This window comes from Prosopis cineraria, unplaced genomic scaffold (genome assembly GCF_029017545.1).
Source record: "Prosopis cineraria cultivar Desert tree isolate PC_DT_omini unplaced genomic scaffold, ASM2901754v1 PC5, whole genome shotgun sequence".
NCBI classification, from domain to species: domain Eukaryota; kingdom Viridiplantae; phylum Streptophyta; class Magnoliopsida; order Fabales; family Fabaceae; genus Prosopis; species Prosopis cineraria.
Window position 1 is genome coordinate 21,048,581 of NW_026555336.1, and position 16,644 is coordinate 21,065,224.

Below are 16,644 nucleotides of genomic sequence, written 5' to 3' on the forward strand. Positions count from 1 at the left end.
ATCTTAGCCCATATGCAAAAATTTATGCTGAAATGACTAGTAAGGGGCTAAGATTTAGTTATAAATATGTTGTGAAAGTGTAAAGTTGTGATTTGTGTTGAATTCGTGGTGAAAATGGCCAAATGGGTTAGTTTATGCTAAATGGTACAAAGTTTGTGTTTATGGAAATAGGCTGTTGAATGGCCAAATATTGATATATGTGTGTATATGACATACAATATGGTCAATCAAGTGTATTAGGTCCTTTTGAACTTTGTTTAAGACCTAGAATGGCTTAATGAGATTAAGGGATTGATTAGAATGTTTGGGTGTGTTAATTTCTTTAAAAAGTGACTTTTTACAGCTGGGTGTCCAAATTTTGACTGGATCGTTAGATTGTGTCCAAACCTATCTCATTAGTTAGCTTATGAGTTAAGCTTTGTGTAGGCGCTTGAATCATTTTAATCGAACGTCGTTTGTAGAAATGATGCACATTGGAAGTTTGTCATTTATGCTATCAAATGATAGTAGCAGAAATGGGTTTGTGGACTGCAATACTTTACACATCACACTACAGTGTATGGTACCAAGTAGGTCAGAACGTGTGGCTTTGTGCCACATAGTGCAGTGCGTGTGGTGCACGCTGCGATGCATGCTTCATAATCTAACATGTTTTATTTTTTCAAAAGTATGGAATGATTGATATGAATACATATAATTTGTTTCTCCTATGTAATGCTTTAATGTGTTATAATTTTGTTGATTTTGCAAAACAAATCTTGGGCCGAAGCTCTTTAATCAAAATATTTGTTTACAGTTGTATTTGAATTAGTAGTGATTAAGTCAATCCTTCCTTATATCTGGCAGGTATAGGGGAGGGTTACATTTTGGTATTAGTTTCTAGAGTTTTGAGAGTTGATTTTGCTCATTCTTTGATGTATTCATTTTAGATTTGGCAACTTATACTTGTTTATTACACAACTCTTTTCCTTATGCTCACTTATCCTACTTTTTTTCGTTCTTAAGAGGGGAGAAAAAATAGTATACATTACATAGAGAGGCACTCACACTAGAAGTGCTACATCTAGACAAGTAAATGAGGGATCACAAGAGTTGGAAGTTCAAATGCAACAAGATAGAAGGGATGAATTCTTATAAGAATTAAAGAATATGATGGTGGATATAAGGTAGATGATTTAGGATCATGATACAATCCTAAGAGGTAGAGAACAAGAAGAGATAGTTGAGGCTCAAGGTATACCAGTTTAAGAGATACACAGAGCAGGCCTGGACCATCTTCGGGTTTGGCTAGCAGACAAGAGGTTCTCATCAGTTATTTGTCAATAGATCATACTTGAAAGACCTTTGTCTGATACAACCTATCAATATTTTACCGGAGTATGAAAAAGGGGGAAGAAGAGTTATGAATTAAGCGACTGCAGACTATCTTTGAAGTGATGGTTTGTACTACTAAGTAGAAAGTTATCCTGGCTGCAGTTCAGTTAATTGAAGCTATAAAAAGGTGGTAGGAGTTTGTAAGACTAACCAAGGGTACATATTTGAGTTGGGAAGAGTTTAAGAAGATATTCTTCAATCAATACTTCCTAGTTTCATTCAAAATTAAAAAAGAGGAGGAATTTCATGCTTTCAAGCAAGGAGATCTAGACAAGGAGGAGTTCATCAGAAGGTTCAATGACTTATCAATCTACTCTATGTACCTCAAGCATAATAATGACACCAAGTGGAAGGCGAAGAGATTGTTAGAGAAGATGAGACCTATGTATCGCCAACAAATTAACCTGTTTGATGTGACAATATACAAAAACATGTGTCACAAATTGAGAGTAGCAGTCAAACATAGTAGAGAGGTAGAAGTTGACAGGAGGTGAGATAGTGTAGGGAGGTTTTCATCCCCTTTGGGTTCAACTGGCGGAGTCTCGAAGAGGCCTAGATATAATGCTAGCAGTTCTAGTTCATCTACCAAAAAGCAATTTGTTAGAAGATCCCAGTCTCAATCAGTACAGAGAGGATCAATACAGAGAAGTAGAGCTGTGAGGATTAGGCCTCCACAGTCTTTAAGGCAAGCATCTAATGTTTCAATACTGACCTTCAGTACTAGAAGGTCGCTCCAATGTAGCATTTATGGTTGATCTTGTAACATTTGGAAAAATTTAACCCTAGTTTATTAACCTGATGAGGGTAATTAGTGAGTTAATGAGGTGTGTGGCTAGAGGGGATTAACTTGGCATAATTGTTGTGATTTTAGCCTTAGAAGTGGGTCTAGAACAATGGAGGGCCACTCGAACAAGGAAAGAGGAAGAAAAAGTAAGGAATTGTTTCCTGTGGCACACACCGCGGCATGTGGTTGGTCCACCATGGTGCACAGAGACAAATTTAAACGCAATAGGCTCCTCTATGCCATGCACTGTGGTGCACGAGCAAAAAATTTTATAAATCAAATCACATCTGTGTAAGAAAATAGAACAGAAAAGAGGAAGAAAATGAAGAGAATGTTGCAGCTCTGCTAGGGCACACTCATTGGCTCCTATTGTTGATATTTTGAAGCTCCCAAACACCTAAGGTAAGTTTATGATGCCTTCTTCTTCCTTTCTCTCCCTCATTTATGATGATTTATGGTAGGGTTTGACTTAGGAGATGGATTTTCAGTCTATAGGAGTATGGGTCCAATTTCATTAGTTAAAATAAGTATAATAGGATTTGTTTAATGTATTGGAACACCACGTTGATGATTTTAGAAGTGGTTGGTCTATGGGAGCATTTAATATTCGAAAATTAACATAAATATGGTAGTTGGGAGAGGTTAATGTGCATTAATAATGGTTTGAGGTGTTATTAATGATAAAGTTCATGAATGGAATTTAATGAGTCCATTAGTATGAATGGATAGTGAATATGATTGATAAAAGTAGAGTATATGGAGTTATATGTTGATAAAGTTTCAAGAGTTAGACAATGATGAAATTCTTGTGGTGTAGATGTAGAGAGGTTTGTTTTTAGCACCATTCGAGCTTATTGAAGCTTTGGCAAGTTGGTATAGTGAGGGGTAAACCTTTAACCTCTTAAAGGTTTGAAGTAACTAGGGGAAACTTAATTGTTATAGTTGAATGTTAATTGTGTTTGTGAAATGTGAATTATGAATTAAATTAGTGATGCATATTGACAAAGTGTTTGATTTGTGAAATGGTTTTTAGATAGAAAACCTTAATTTTGCTAGCCTTAGTATTTTATGAAATTGATTATGATTTATTATTTCAGGGTGGAGAATTATGATATATTATGTGTTGAATTGCAGAGTAATGAGTTATGTGGGTTCATGTATTATGAATTGATTGTTAAATTTCATATTATGTGAGAAATGTGCATAGCATGATCTTTGGCAGGAGTTCGCTAGGGAGAAGAGTAGATTGGTTGATATCCACATGGTATTGGCAATGACTATTGGAATTAAAACTAGCCTTAGCACCGACTATTGGAATTGAGAAGTAGCCCTTATCACATGGTATAAGGGACTTGAACCTAACCAACTCCATCGATTCATGAGGAGTCTAGATTAGGGGTATAACACTGATGGTTGTTAGTATTGGGGGAAGCTAGATTACATAAGTGAGTGAGTTTACCCTAGCTCAATAGCTCCTCACAAGTGGAAGGCTAAGTTAGTCCATGAAGGATGTAGCCATGTGATAGCCACCAGTTTTATGTCAGAGGTAACAAGAGGATATAAGGTTAGCATATGATCATGCATATAAGTCTAGCCACATAATTGTTAGTTTTGTGGTCTGGTATGTGTTGAGGGTGTATGGTTTTATTTTTGCAACTATCTATTATGTTTTTGTAAATAATAAAGTATTTTGTGGCAAGCTCGGTCACATAGTTGTTAGTTTTGTAAATCGTGGCCGAGTGTTATGTGTTATATGTGCTTATTTGCCTAATTGCACCTATTTATGATTGATATGTAACTATATGACTTGGTTACTGAGTGGTTGTACTCATCCCTCAATTCTCAATATTTTCAGGACTTAGCTCATCAGATCTGAGTCAGGGAAAACATCAAGGGTCTAAGATTGTGGAATGATCCTTTACATGCCTCTATTTTGTTATTTTCATGTGTATTTGTTTATGTAATTGTCAACTAGGATTATTTGACATGATTTATGCACTACTTGCATGATTTTGTGTATAGTTAGTATATTTTGTGCCCTGGGTTAATGAGTTTTGGTTGTAAACCTGTGGATAGGGCTAAAATACTTGTGCAATTAGAAACATATGTATTTTGAGAGATTTGGAATGAAATTGTTAATTTTGTGTAATATTTCCCCCTTTTTTATGTTTTGTGAAAATTGGGGTTGACTGGTGGTTTCATGAGATAAGCATTCTTGATTGTGTGTGGTGCATTACACGAGTTTGCGAGAGTTCATTAAGTGTGGTCAGATGGTTCGTGTAAGCTATTGGCATGTGTGATTGAGTTGTGGCACCCCATTTGTGAGATTTTGTGAAAAAGTAATCAAAATAAATTTTGCTGTCCAACTTTTTATAGTAAATGAGTTTGAGTGTAAAACTAGTACCTTTAGCTAGAGCTAGGAGAAAACTTTGTGTAGATACTGAAACCACCTTAATCAGACGTCGGATAGAGATTTGGGACTCGTCAGAAGTTCAGTCTCTATGCTATTAAATGATAGCACTGAAGCTGTCAAATTTCTCACACCCTGGCGTATGACACAGAGAAGACACACCACGGTGCACAAGCCGTAAGCCACAGCATATATGACACTTTTTGCACAAAATCTATTTTTAAGATTTAAAACTCATTATTTTGGGTCCCAATTGATTACCAAACTTCTACTTTACTTTTAAAACTCTGATTTGGACTTATTAAATCATGTTTGAGATTTGAATTGTTGAGATTGGGATTCCTTTGAAAGAATTTTGAGAAATTCCTTTCATAAAACTTTACAATTTGGTAATTCTTTGAAGGCTAAACCCTGGATTACTATGATTTGGAGTAAATTATGGTTTAACCTCAATGAGGTTACAAATCTTATCCAGGAAGATGTTGGGCTTGCTTCAAGTATGGCAAGTTGGGATATTTGGTGAGTCAGTGTCCAAAGGGCGGAGTTGAGGGGACTGATCAAAGATCTATGATTCCTAGCCAAGTTTTTATAGTCACACAGGAAGAGGCCAAAGTATATCCTAATCTTATTTAAGGTATGATTTCTGTTTGTGGTCACTAAGTGGAAGTATTACTTGATTTTGGTGCCATACATTTCTTTGTGCATGAGGAGTGTGTAAATTGATTGTATTTATCATTGCAAGAGTTACCTATGCTTATTAGAGTAACTATGCCTTCAAGTTCTACTAATATCATGAGTAGAACATAACAGGGTGTAGAGATTTGATTTAAGGGAAAAATTTCCATAGTTGATCTTATTTGTATTCCTATGAAAGGAATAGATGTAATTATTGGCATAGACTGGCTAGTAACAAATAGTGCTATGCCTGATTGTGCTAGAAAAATGGTTTCATTACTAGTGTTATTTGCAGCAATGGATTCTTTTGAGCAATGCAAGATTTTGTTGGTGGTTAATGTAGAAAAGTTGATCCGGCAAGGTTGTGAGGCATATATGGTATTCTTTTCCTCTAATACCATATATGATAGTGGAATCCAGAAGGTTAAAGTAGTAAGTGAGATCTCAAAGGTATTCATAGAGGAAATGATTAGATTACCTCCTGAAAGGGAAGTAGAGTTCTCAATTGATTTAGTTCTTGGAACCAAACCAATATCAAATACATTAGATGTCACATCCGAGTTGTTAGAGTTAAAGAAATAGATTGAAGACCTATTAAACAAGGGTTTTATTATATCGAGTGTATTGCCTTGGGAGTCACCAATGTTGTTTGTAAGGAAGAAGGATGATAGTCTACATCTTTGTATTGATTACTAGTAATTGAACAAGGTGACTATAAAGAAAAAGTATCCTTTGCTAAGGATAGATGATCTTTTTGATTAGCTAGCTGATGCCTCAATCTTTTTCAGATAGATTTTAGGTTAGGGTACCATTAATTGAGAGTTAGTGCAATAGATGTAACTAAGACAGCTTTCAAAACTCGGTATGAACACTATGAATTCTTAGTTATGCCATTTGGGTTGACCAATGCACCTGCAGTGTTCATGGATTATATGAACTGTATATTCAAGCTGTATTTAGATTAGTTTGTAGTGGTATTTATCGATGACATTTTGATCTATTTTGAGGATGAGGAGCAGCATGCGAAGCATTTACAAACAGAGCTTCAGATTTTGAAAGATAAAAAGTTATATGCCAAGCTTAGTAAGTGTGAGTTTTGGTTAAGAAAAGTCTAATTTTTGGGATATGTGGTGTCAACAGATGTGATTTATGTGCATCCACAAATGGTTAATGCAGTGTTAAAGTGGGAACGTCCTAGTTCAGTCATAAAGATATGTAGTTTTATAGGATTAGTTGGGTATTATTGACGATTTATCTAGGGGTTCTCCTAAATAGCATCTCCTTTGACTAAGTTGAAGCAGACGGATCAACCATACATTTAGGATGACCAGTACAAGATGGCAAAGCTAAAAGAGAAGTTAACTATAACTTCAGTGTTGATTATCCATAATCTGAGGTTGCCTTATGAGGTGTATACATATGTATCATTGAGAGGCCTAGGATTTGTCTTGATAAAAGACAGTCGAGTGATAGCTTATGCTTCCTAGTATTTGAGGCCATAAGAAGAGAATTATCTTGTGCATGACTTAGAGCTTGCAGCTGTATTGTTTACTTTAAAGATTTGGCACCATTATTTGTAGGGTACAATATTTAAGGTGTTAATGACTATAAGAATCTGAAATATCTAGTGGATTAGAAGGAGCTGAATGTGAGACAAAGGAGATGGATAGAGCTTGTTAAGGATTATAATTTTGAATTGAAATGCCATTCGGGTAAAGCCAATATGGTTGCTAATGGATTGATTCAAAAGATTTTGCTTTTGGCAAGTCTAATAATAGTAAAAGAGCATAGATTAATGGAATCCTTTGTTGAGTCACAGCAAGATGCACCACTGAAGACATTAGTTAGTGCCTATTCCATGGAGGTCAGTAATGATTTTTGGAAGAAATTGAGAATTGCACAATTAGAAGATGAATGTCTTCTTAGAATTAGAGAAAAGGTTGAAGCGAATCAGGCCATAGACTTCAGCTTTAATGATAATAGATTCATAGTCTACCTGGATAGGATCTATGTACCTGATGATGCAGATATAAGAAAGGTCCTGAATGAAGCCTATTATAGTAAATATACAATCCATCCTGGAACAATAAAGATGTATTAAGATATGAGACAATATTGGTGGTGGCCTGGTATGAAGAGATACATGATTGAGTTTGTGACTCAGTGTTTGACCTATCAAAAGGTTAAAATAAAGCACCATAAATCAATAGGAATGTTGCAATCACTAGATATCCTAAAGTTAAAATAGGATAGTATGTCCATAGATTTCATATATGGGTTACTGAGGACTTATTCAGGGCATGATGCCATATGGGTGATCATCGACGGACTTATGGAGTCAGCTCATTTGCTTGCTATTCAGATTAGTAATTCTCTGTAGAAGTGGTAAGGCTACATGGAGTGCTAAACGAAATTGTGTCGGATAGAGATCTAAGGTTGACATCCAAGTTCAAGGGAGCTTTACAACAAGCTATGGGTATTGAATTGATATTTAGTACGGCATATCATCCACAAACTGAGGGGCAGATGGAGCGGACTATACAGAATCCGGGGGATATGTTGAGAGCTTGTGTTCTAGAGTTAAAAGATAGTTAGGATAGCCATCTTCCTTTAGTTGAATTTTCTTACAATAACAATTACTACTCTAGTATTCAAATGGCACCTTATGAGGTGTTGCATGGAAGAAAGTGCAGATTGCCTATATGTTGGATAGAATTGAGTGAGAGGAGTATATTGGGACCAAATGCTATAGATCAGACAACTTAGAAGATTAAGTTGATTAGGAAAAAGTTATTATGACTCAGAGTAAGCAAAAGAGTTACACAGATAGGTATAGAAGGCCTTTAAAGTTCCTAGTGGGAGACCATATGTTTCTTAGGGTTACACGAGTGACAGGAATTGGGAGGTTGATCAAAGCTAAGAAGTTAACTCCTCGATTTATTGGTCCTTTTAAGATTCTAGAAAGAATTAGACTAGTTTCCTACAGAATTACTTTGCCATCACGGTTTTCAGGTGTGCATGATGTGTTCCACATACTTAAGAAGTACCAATCAGACCCCTCTTATGTAATAGAATCGAAAGAGATTGAGCTTCAAGAAATTTGACCTATAAGGCTGAGCCAGAGTAGATTATGACATGAAAGATAAATAATTAAGGAACAAGATTATATGGTTAGTGAAAGTTTTCTGATGAGGCATAGCTTTAGTAATGCTACCTGAGAGACAGAGGATAAAATGAAGCAACAATATCATAATTTATTTCCATAGGTATGTATTTTAAGTGTTTTGTGAATTTTGGGGACAAAATTCTCAAAAGGAGGGGAGATTTGTAATATTCTAATTTTGTAATCCTGGGATTAGCTAATAATTAGGTGTGGTTTTGTAATTAGTGAATGATTAGAAGTATAGGTGGTTATTTGATAATTTGATTTATTGGGATGTTGAATGAATAGATATGGGTGGAAGAACCACATTTCAAAGCAAAGCACATGAGCATGATAAGGATTTTCCTTATTGTGCCACTCTCGGGGCACATGGCATAGAAAATGACCTAATATATGTGTGTCTAGCTCCTAATTTTAGAAGGGAAGAGGAGAGAAATGCAAGAAAAAGGAGAGAAGAGGGCAAACCTCTGCTAGGGCAAGGATTTGTGGGAGCTTGGAAGGCATTTCCAACTAGTGACTTATCAGGTAAGCTTCATACCAATTCTACTATAATTTCTTTTGGTATGAATTATAGAGAAATTGAATCAGGGAAATATAAGGGGTTAGTTTCTTACCTTATAGTAATAAAAAGGTTCTCGGTAGTTAAATTATTGCTTTATGATTGGTTTAGAATTAAATGATAGAGCTTTGAATCTCTAAGCTCAATTCAGCCCAAAATCAAAGTTAAAATAGGGTGGAATTGGTGTAAAGGTGAAACGAGATTATTTAAAGTGATGCAAAGTGATAATTGGGTAGTAATTAACTTAGATAGACTAAGTGTAAAGTAATGGATGGCTAAATATAACTATAAGTAACAATTAAGTAGTTTTGATCAATTGAATCAATTGATTAATAATAGAATACATTCGTTACACACTCATACATGTCAATTATGACTATTTATTAAGGTTTTATTAGCCAAAGTGCACACACATTGCCTTAGAATTGGAATTTGCCTAAGTATCTAGGTTTGTGCACTAAGGGTATTTTGGTCCAAAAATAAACTTTTGAGAAAATGTACAAGAAAAATTGGCAAAATGAATTTTATGTCTAGAAGAAGAGTAGTCAAGGTAGATTTTATAAATTCATTTGAGTTTGGGATTAATTAAATAAAAAATCAACACTTTCTCAAGTGTGCTAGTTTGACTTAGTTTTCGATTTGCATTTGTGTAAAAAATTTTATATGATTTTGTGCAGCCAAGAACTTGGTTGTTTTAATAAATTCTCCATTTTAAATATGAATTTAATCTATACTTTAATTAGATTTTATGATATCACGTGTTATTTAATGAATGACGTGATTTTTATTACACTAATGACATATGACTTGTGCATCAATTGGGCAAATGAAGTCAAATGTCCATGGGATCAAAGTTGAAGCATTAGGGATTTTTTCTTGTTATTATGTTATGAATATGGATATATGTGAATGTGTTTTGAGAAAAGGCCAAGTGAGCCACATTTTAATTAATTGTGAAAAGTTGAGAAATGTGAAAATTGGCCATTAAGAGGTCAAATTTTGGTATATGTGTATATATGTGATATATTGTGTTTAATTAGGTGTAATAGGTCATTTTGGACTTGATTCAAGGCCTTATGTGGTCTAATGAGATAAATGGATTGATTTGAGTGCTTGGGTGCACAAAATTCTTTAAAAAAGTGACTTTTTTACATATAGGAGTCCAAATTTTGATTGGACCATTAAATCATGTCCAGAATTGTCTCATCAGCTAGCTTGTGAGATGAAACCTCATGTGGGCGCTTGAATCACTCCGATCAAACATCGTATGTGAAAATGGCAAATGCGAGAAGTTTGTCATTTTTGCTATCAAATGACCACATAAAATTTGAATTGGTGCGCTATAACATCCTGAACTTCTAATCTCGCATTAATGACCGATTAGTGAATGAATTAGTAATTTAATGTGGGATTAGGGTTTTGAGTAGTGAAGTATTGTATTGACTCGTTGGGATGTTATATGAACAAAAACGAGCGAAAGAGTGGAGTCTCGAAGTAGGGCGTGTGAGCATAGTGAGGATTTCCCTCTACTACGCACCGCAGCGAGGGATAGATGCGCCGCAGCACATGATGCAAAAATTAGATTAGTAGGGATGTGCCATCTCATGAAAATAGAAAGGGAGAGCATGAGGGGAGAGGTTTGGCATGGAGAAGAGTGAGAGATATGCTAGGGTAAGCTAAATTAGGAGCAAGGATGGTGTTTTCGACCTGTTACTTATCGGGTAATTCATGTACTACCTTAACCTCTAATTCTACCCTATTTTCTCTTAGTTTTGACTAGTGAGAAATTGAAGTCGGGAGTTTTAAAGAGTTGATTTCTTATTTTATAGTAATAGAAAGGTTCTTCAAAACAAAACTAGTACTTTGTGACTGGTTGGAGTCAAAATGAAAAGGCTTTAAAGCTGTGGGTAAGAATTGCCTTAATCTAAAGAGAAAGAATAGTGAGAAAAATTGCTAGAAAATGTTAAAGCTTGAAATGAGGGGTAATTAGTGGTAATATACATAATCGAGTGTGAAATATAGATTTGATAGTGATTGAGTACTTAAATGTGATAATTGGCACTTTTGTCAATAGAGAGATTGAATGAGAAATGTGATAATTGAGTGTAGATTATAGTATGTGGTGCATGAATTATGAGAAAGGAGCTTGAATAGGGTTGTTGGAACACAGGTAACCCTTTCTAGTAGATAGAAGGGTTAAGGTAACCAGATAGTTTATTATATTTATTAACTATTATAATTATGTAGAAGTAAACATCAAATGAGAAATTATGGTTTTATGAGTTTTGTGCATGATTTGCTATTGAAAATAGTTTTAGCATAAACATTGGTTTGGGAAATGCAATCTGCAAGGTTAATTAACTTCAAATGATATATATATATTTATATGTTATGGCAATATATGTATGGAAATGTGAAAGAAAGTAGTGAAAATTGTGAAAGAGCATGATCATAGGGGGTAGGAGTTCACCTAAGATATGTGGGATTGTGTGTGTACGGAGATATATGAGTAAAAAGTTAATATGATCAGGCTAACGCCATGGGACATCTAGTGCAGCAATCTAGCATAACATACTATAAGACTGTTACTATAGGACATCTAGACAGTCTGGCAATTCCCTAATGCCTGTTAGGGTGTAGCTAGGAGTCAACGACGCATCTATCACAAGTGTGTAAAGAAGGAAAACCATAATCTGTAGGTGGGTTATATTACCTTTGGTTGGGTATTTCTACCATTGAAAGTGTGCTCGGGTCAACAAGTGGTTGATCTAAGAGTCTATGGTTTCATGTCGAGGAACATTGGAGGTTCGGTGGCTAGATGATCATGCTAGTGTGTATTTTTATGGAGTTGCTGTGAAAAGATGAATAATTTCATATTTCAAATATATGCGTGATATGACTTTATTTTTGTTACTTTAATATGGTTATTTTAGGTAATAGGCATTAAATGAGCTATATTGGTTGCTGAGATTTTTATCTCACCTATGGTTATTTACATTTTTCAAGTTCTACTGCTAGTGGTTTAAAAAGAAAAGATATAGGCTGAGTTGGCACTTCTCGCCTAAGTCTTTGTAAGAATTGGTGCAATGAATTTGTTGTGAGTGGTTGTAAATATGTATAAGTTGCCTTATGACTTAAGCATGTGCATATTATAGTATTTGATGATTTTGAGCTCCCTGACCCTTGTATATGTGTGAATGATGAAATGATTGGATAGGCTAGTGGATGAAGGTATATGTGTGAGAATATGTGATTTGTGAAGTGGATGGATAGTGATTTGGCCATGTATGAGACTACAGAAATGAAAATGTGAAACCCAAATACTAGGATGCACACGTTTCTTTTGGTCTTGAATACCTAAATACTCATTGCTTCCGCTGTGTATATGTTTTGTATGTTAGGTTTTATAACCCGAGTGATTTATAAAATGATTTGAAACCTTTTGTTTGGGATCCCAATGATTTTAATGTTTTCAATCTAAATCATTTTGAAGTAAATAGATTCTTTTTAGTGGAGGGTATGGTAATGTTGGTAAAAGGGCATTACACATGCTGCGGTGCATGGCATCTCACATTGCGGCACATGATGTAGAGGATTAGGCATATGGCTTTATGCCACATGCCACGGTGCATGTATTTTATTGCACGCCATGGTACATTGCCTGTAACTTGACCTGATTTGTACTGTGATGCATGCATAGATTGATACAAATGCTTACTACTTGTTTCCACCATGTGTGTTTTGATAATGTATTAAGATTTTGATGGTTTTGCAAAACAAGTCCTAGGCCTAAGCTTTTCCAACGAAGTATTTGATTATGTTTTGATTAAGTATGTGTCATGATTTGGTTAATTTTCTCCTATATCTTAAGGATATGGGATGAGGTTACATGTAGCCAAGAACTTGGTTATTTTAATAAATTCTCCTTTCTAAATATGAATTTAATTCTACACTTTAATTAGAATTGTGGAGTAATCCTCTATATGCCTCTCTTTTGTTACTTTCATGTGTATTTGTCAATGTAATTGCCAACTAGAATCATTTGTCATGATTTATGCACTACTTGCATGATTTTGTATATAATTAGTGTATTTTGTGCCCTAGGTTAGATAGTTTTAGCTATAAACCCATGCATAGGGTCAAAATACTTGTACAAGTAGAAACATATGTATTTTGAAAGATTTGGAATGAAATTGATGATTTGTGTAACATTGCCTCCCCTTTTGTGTTTTGTGAAAATCAAGGTTAAGTGGTGATTTTATGATGAAAGTGTTTTTGATTGTGTGGTGCGTTGCACGGGTCTGTTAGAGTCTATTCAATGTGGTCGGATGGTTGTTGTGAGCCATTGGCATATGTGGTTGAGTTGGGACACCTTATTTGTGAAATTTTGTGGAAAAGTGGTCAAAATGGGTTTTGGTGTCCAACTTTTTATAGAAAATGAGTTTGAGTGGAAAACTAGTGCCTTAAATTAGAGCTGGGAGAAAGCTCCATGTAGATACTGAAATCATCTCAATCGGATGTCGGGTGAAGATTTGGAAATCGTTAGAAGTTCACTCCCTATGTTGTCAAATGATAGCACTAATGTTGTCAAATTCGTGCAATGCACTGTGGTGCATGGTGCCTCACACCGCAATGTACGGCACAAAGAAGACAAGCTATAGCGCACCTATCGTAAGCCATGGCGCATGTGACATTTTCTACATAAAATCTATTTTTGAGTTTTAAAACTCATTATTTTGGGTCCTACTTGATTTTTCAGCTTTTGCTTTACTTTTAAAACTCTAATATAGACTTATTAAATAATGTTTGAGATTTGAATTGTTGAAATTGGGATTCCTTTAAAAGAATTTAAGAAATTTCCTTTATAAAACTTTACAATTTGGTAATCCTTTGAGGGTTAAACCTTAGATTACCATTATTTGAAGTTAAACATGGTTTCATAAGGGAGACCTTACGGTATACTCTTAGACGTTATAAATGTTCTATTAGTGTGAACCTAGGTCGATCTCTATGAGGAGACTTAGTTGGAAATTTAAATTTAAAGTGTACTACAAGTTAAAAGTGATTTGGCATAGAATTAGCATCAAAACTAAATGAGCTAATGAACTAATTATAAGGTGAATAAAGTAGGTGTGTCAAAACTTATTAAAGCAGGAACACCTATATAAATTTAGTCACCAATCTTTGTTTGATTATGGCCTAGCTAGTGTGGTCTCCTCTCTCTCCTCTTTGGTTTTGGTCACTTAGTTATATGCACCAAGACTTAGCTAATCTCTGAACCAACCCTAATCCAAGATTATGGTCTTAGAGTGTGCTAAAACCTAGCTAGCATTAAGTCCAACCAAAATGTTACAAATATGAGTCAATTAGGTCAAGCACATATGAAGGAATCAACATACTCAAGATTATGATTCATGAAGATATTCACATGCATTCAAGTTGGCAAGATTATGACAAGCAAGAAAACATGTTAAACTCATCAATCTAACCAAAATTATGAATTAAACTTGAAAAGGACTAAATTCATGCACAAGAAATAACAAAACTCAAGTTACAACAAGCTTGTCTCAATTGTATGAATCATCACTTGAGATCACAAGTTCCAAGAGTTTTACAAATTTGTAATTCTAGAGAGAGAAAAGTAGAGAGAAGAAATTCAACTAGCTATAAAATAATACAAACTTAAGGTTTCCCTCCTCCTCATAATAGCTCCTTCATGAACCTAGCCTTGTATCTTCAAGTGATGAATAAGATAAAGCTCCAAGATTATAGTCTTCTTCACCATGACTTCACCAAAAGATAGCTTGGTTTGATCCTTGAGAAAGTTATTAGGTTTTTTAGAGGAAGAAGAGAGGAAGAGAATGGTGGTGGTTTTGTGAAATTGATTGGATGGTTAGATTGAAAGATATAGATGAGAGAGAGTGGAAGTATAAAGAGAGAAGTGAGAGAACTTGATAAACTTGAAGTTTGAAATTTGAAAATATTAATGAATAATCTCAAAAATTGATCATAAACCTATATAAATGTGTTATAGATGAAAATATGGTGAACTACTTGCTAAACAAGTTGCCATAAAACTAATTACAAGTCATTAGGTCATGTAAAGTTAAGGGTAGTCTAGGTTGCAAGTCACTTAGGTGATAATTCCAATGCTGCTCTTCTAATCCCATATGTGCATGGATATATTAAGCACTTATGTTCCCTTAATTTCCTTGAAATTCACTCCTAATGCACCTCAAATTCAGATGTGAAATTTATCTCCAAAGCTTCTCAACCACATTGTAACCATCTTTGAACAAGTCAAGCCAAGTGGAAGCTAATTTTGATCCCATGTGTTCAAGTGCATGGTGAACTCTTGTGTGCCTTAATAACCCTTGAAAATCACACCAAATTGAAGCCAAATCAGGTCTGAATTTCTTCCATAATTCTCCTTGGAAGCTTTCTTCAATTGCCTAGAGTTATGTCCTCATTTGTCACACTTATTCACCTAAGTCACAATTAAATCAAATAATGAAATAACTGTAGTATGACATTTATTTAATTATACTAAGATATAAAATATTTAATTTATCTAAAGTATTAAAATGATTAAGGAAAAGTGAATATGAAATTCTCACGAGACACAAGTGTAGACAAGCACATACTTGAATTAAAATCAAAGGTTAATTGAAAACCCTTATGAAAACAACTTTAAAATGTTGTCTTTTTCTAATAAATCTCAACCTAGAATGAATCAATGAAAAATAATTATACCAATCATCTTACTCATCAAAAGACATAAATCTCAAGCTTAACCCTAATTTGGTGAAAAAATGCATTTTATGACCAAATTACCCCTAATGCATGCATTTGAACACTTAGGCAAAATTGCACTATGTAATATAAATGCATATAAAGACTCTTAACATATAGAAATGGTCCTAAAACTAATGCACACATAAAATTCTCAATTTTTCCCTTGAATTCCCAATAAAGTGAAAATTGACTAAAATACCCATAATATGCATACTTTCTCATTAAGACTCAAAACCCTAATTTAACATCAAGAATACACATTTTAGAGTTTCCTATCATAAAATATGGTCCTAAATACCTAAGAAAAGTGTGTAACAAATATGACCTATCAAAATTCTCCCACATTAATCTTTTACATTCTGGGCAAAATTAAATCAAGATAATACCTCACCTCACAATTCCCAAAGACCTAAAAACAAAAGAAGAAAACACAAATGAAATGCCAAGGAAAATTAAATGAAATGTCAAGGAAATTTTCATACAAACAAAGAAGTTGTTGCTGCCCTAATTAAAGAACTTTATCCCTCACAAATAAACCATTAAAGAGATGCATAACTATAGATATAGGCTCACAAGGATATAGTGTTTACTCTCAATCCACTCAAGTGTTTGAAAGGGTATATAATTTTACTCCATGTACATTAACAAAGCACCATACCATAGGCTTATAATTCTTCTACCTCTCCACTACTAATTTGCAAAAGATTCTCAAGAATCAATTGGTCTTTATTATGGATGTAATATGGCTATCAAAAGGATACACTTGGATTTGCATGTAAAAGGGTAGGGTTTTAGCTCAAGAAACCATGCCTTGGCCACAATGTGAGCATGCAACAATGTTCAACTTTTCAAACCTTAACTAAGTGGATATAAAATAAAGTGGA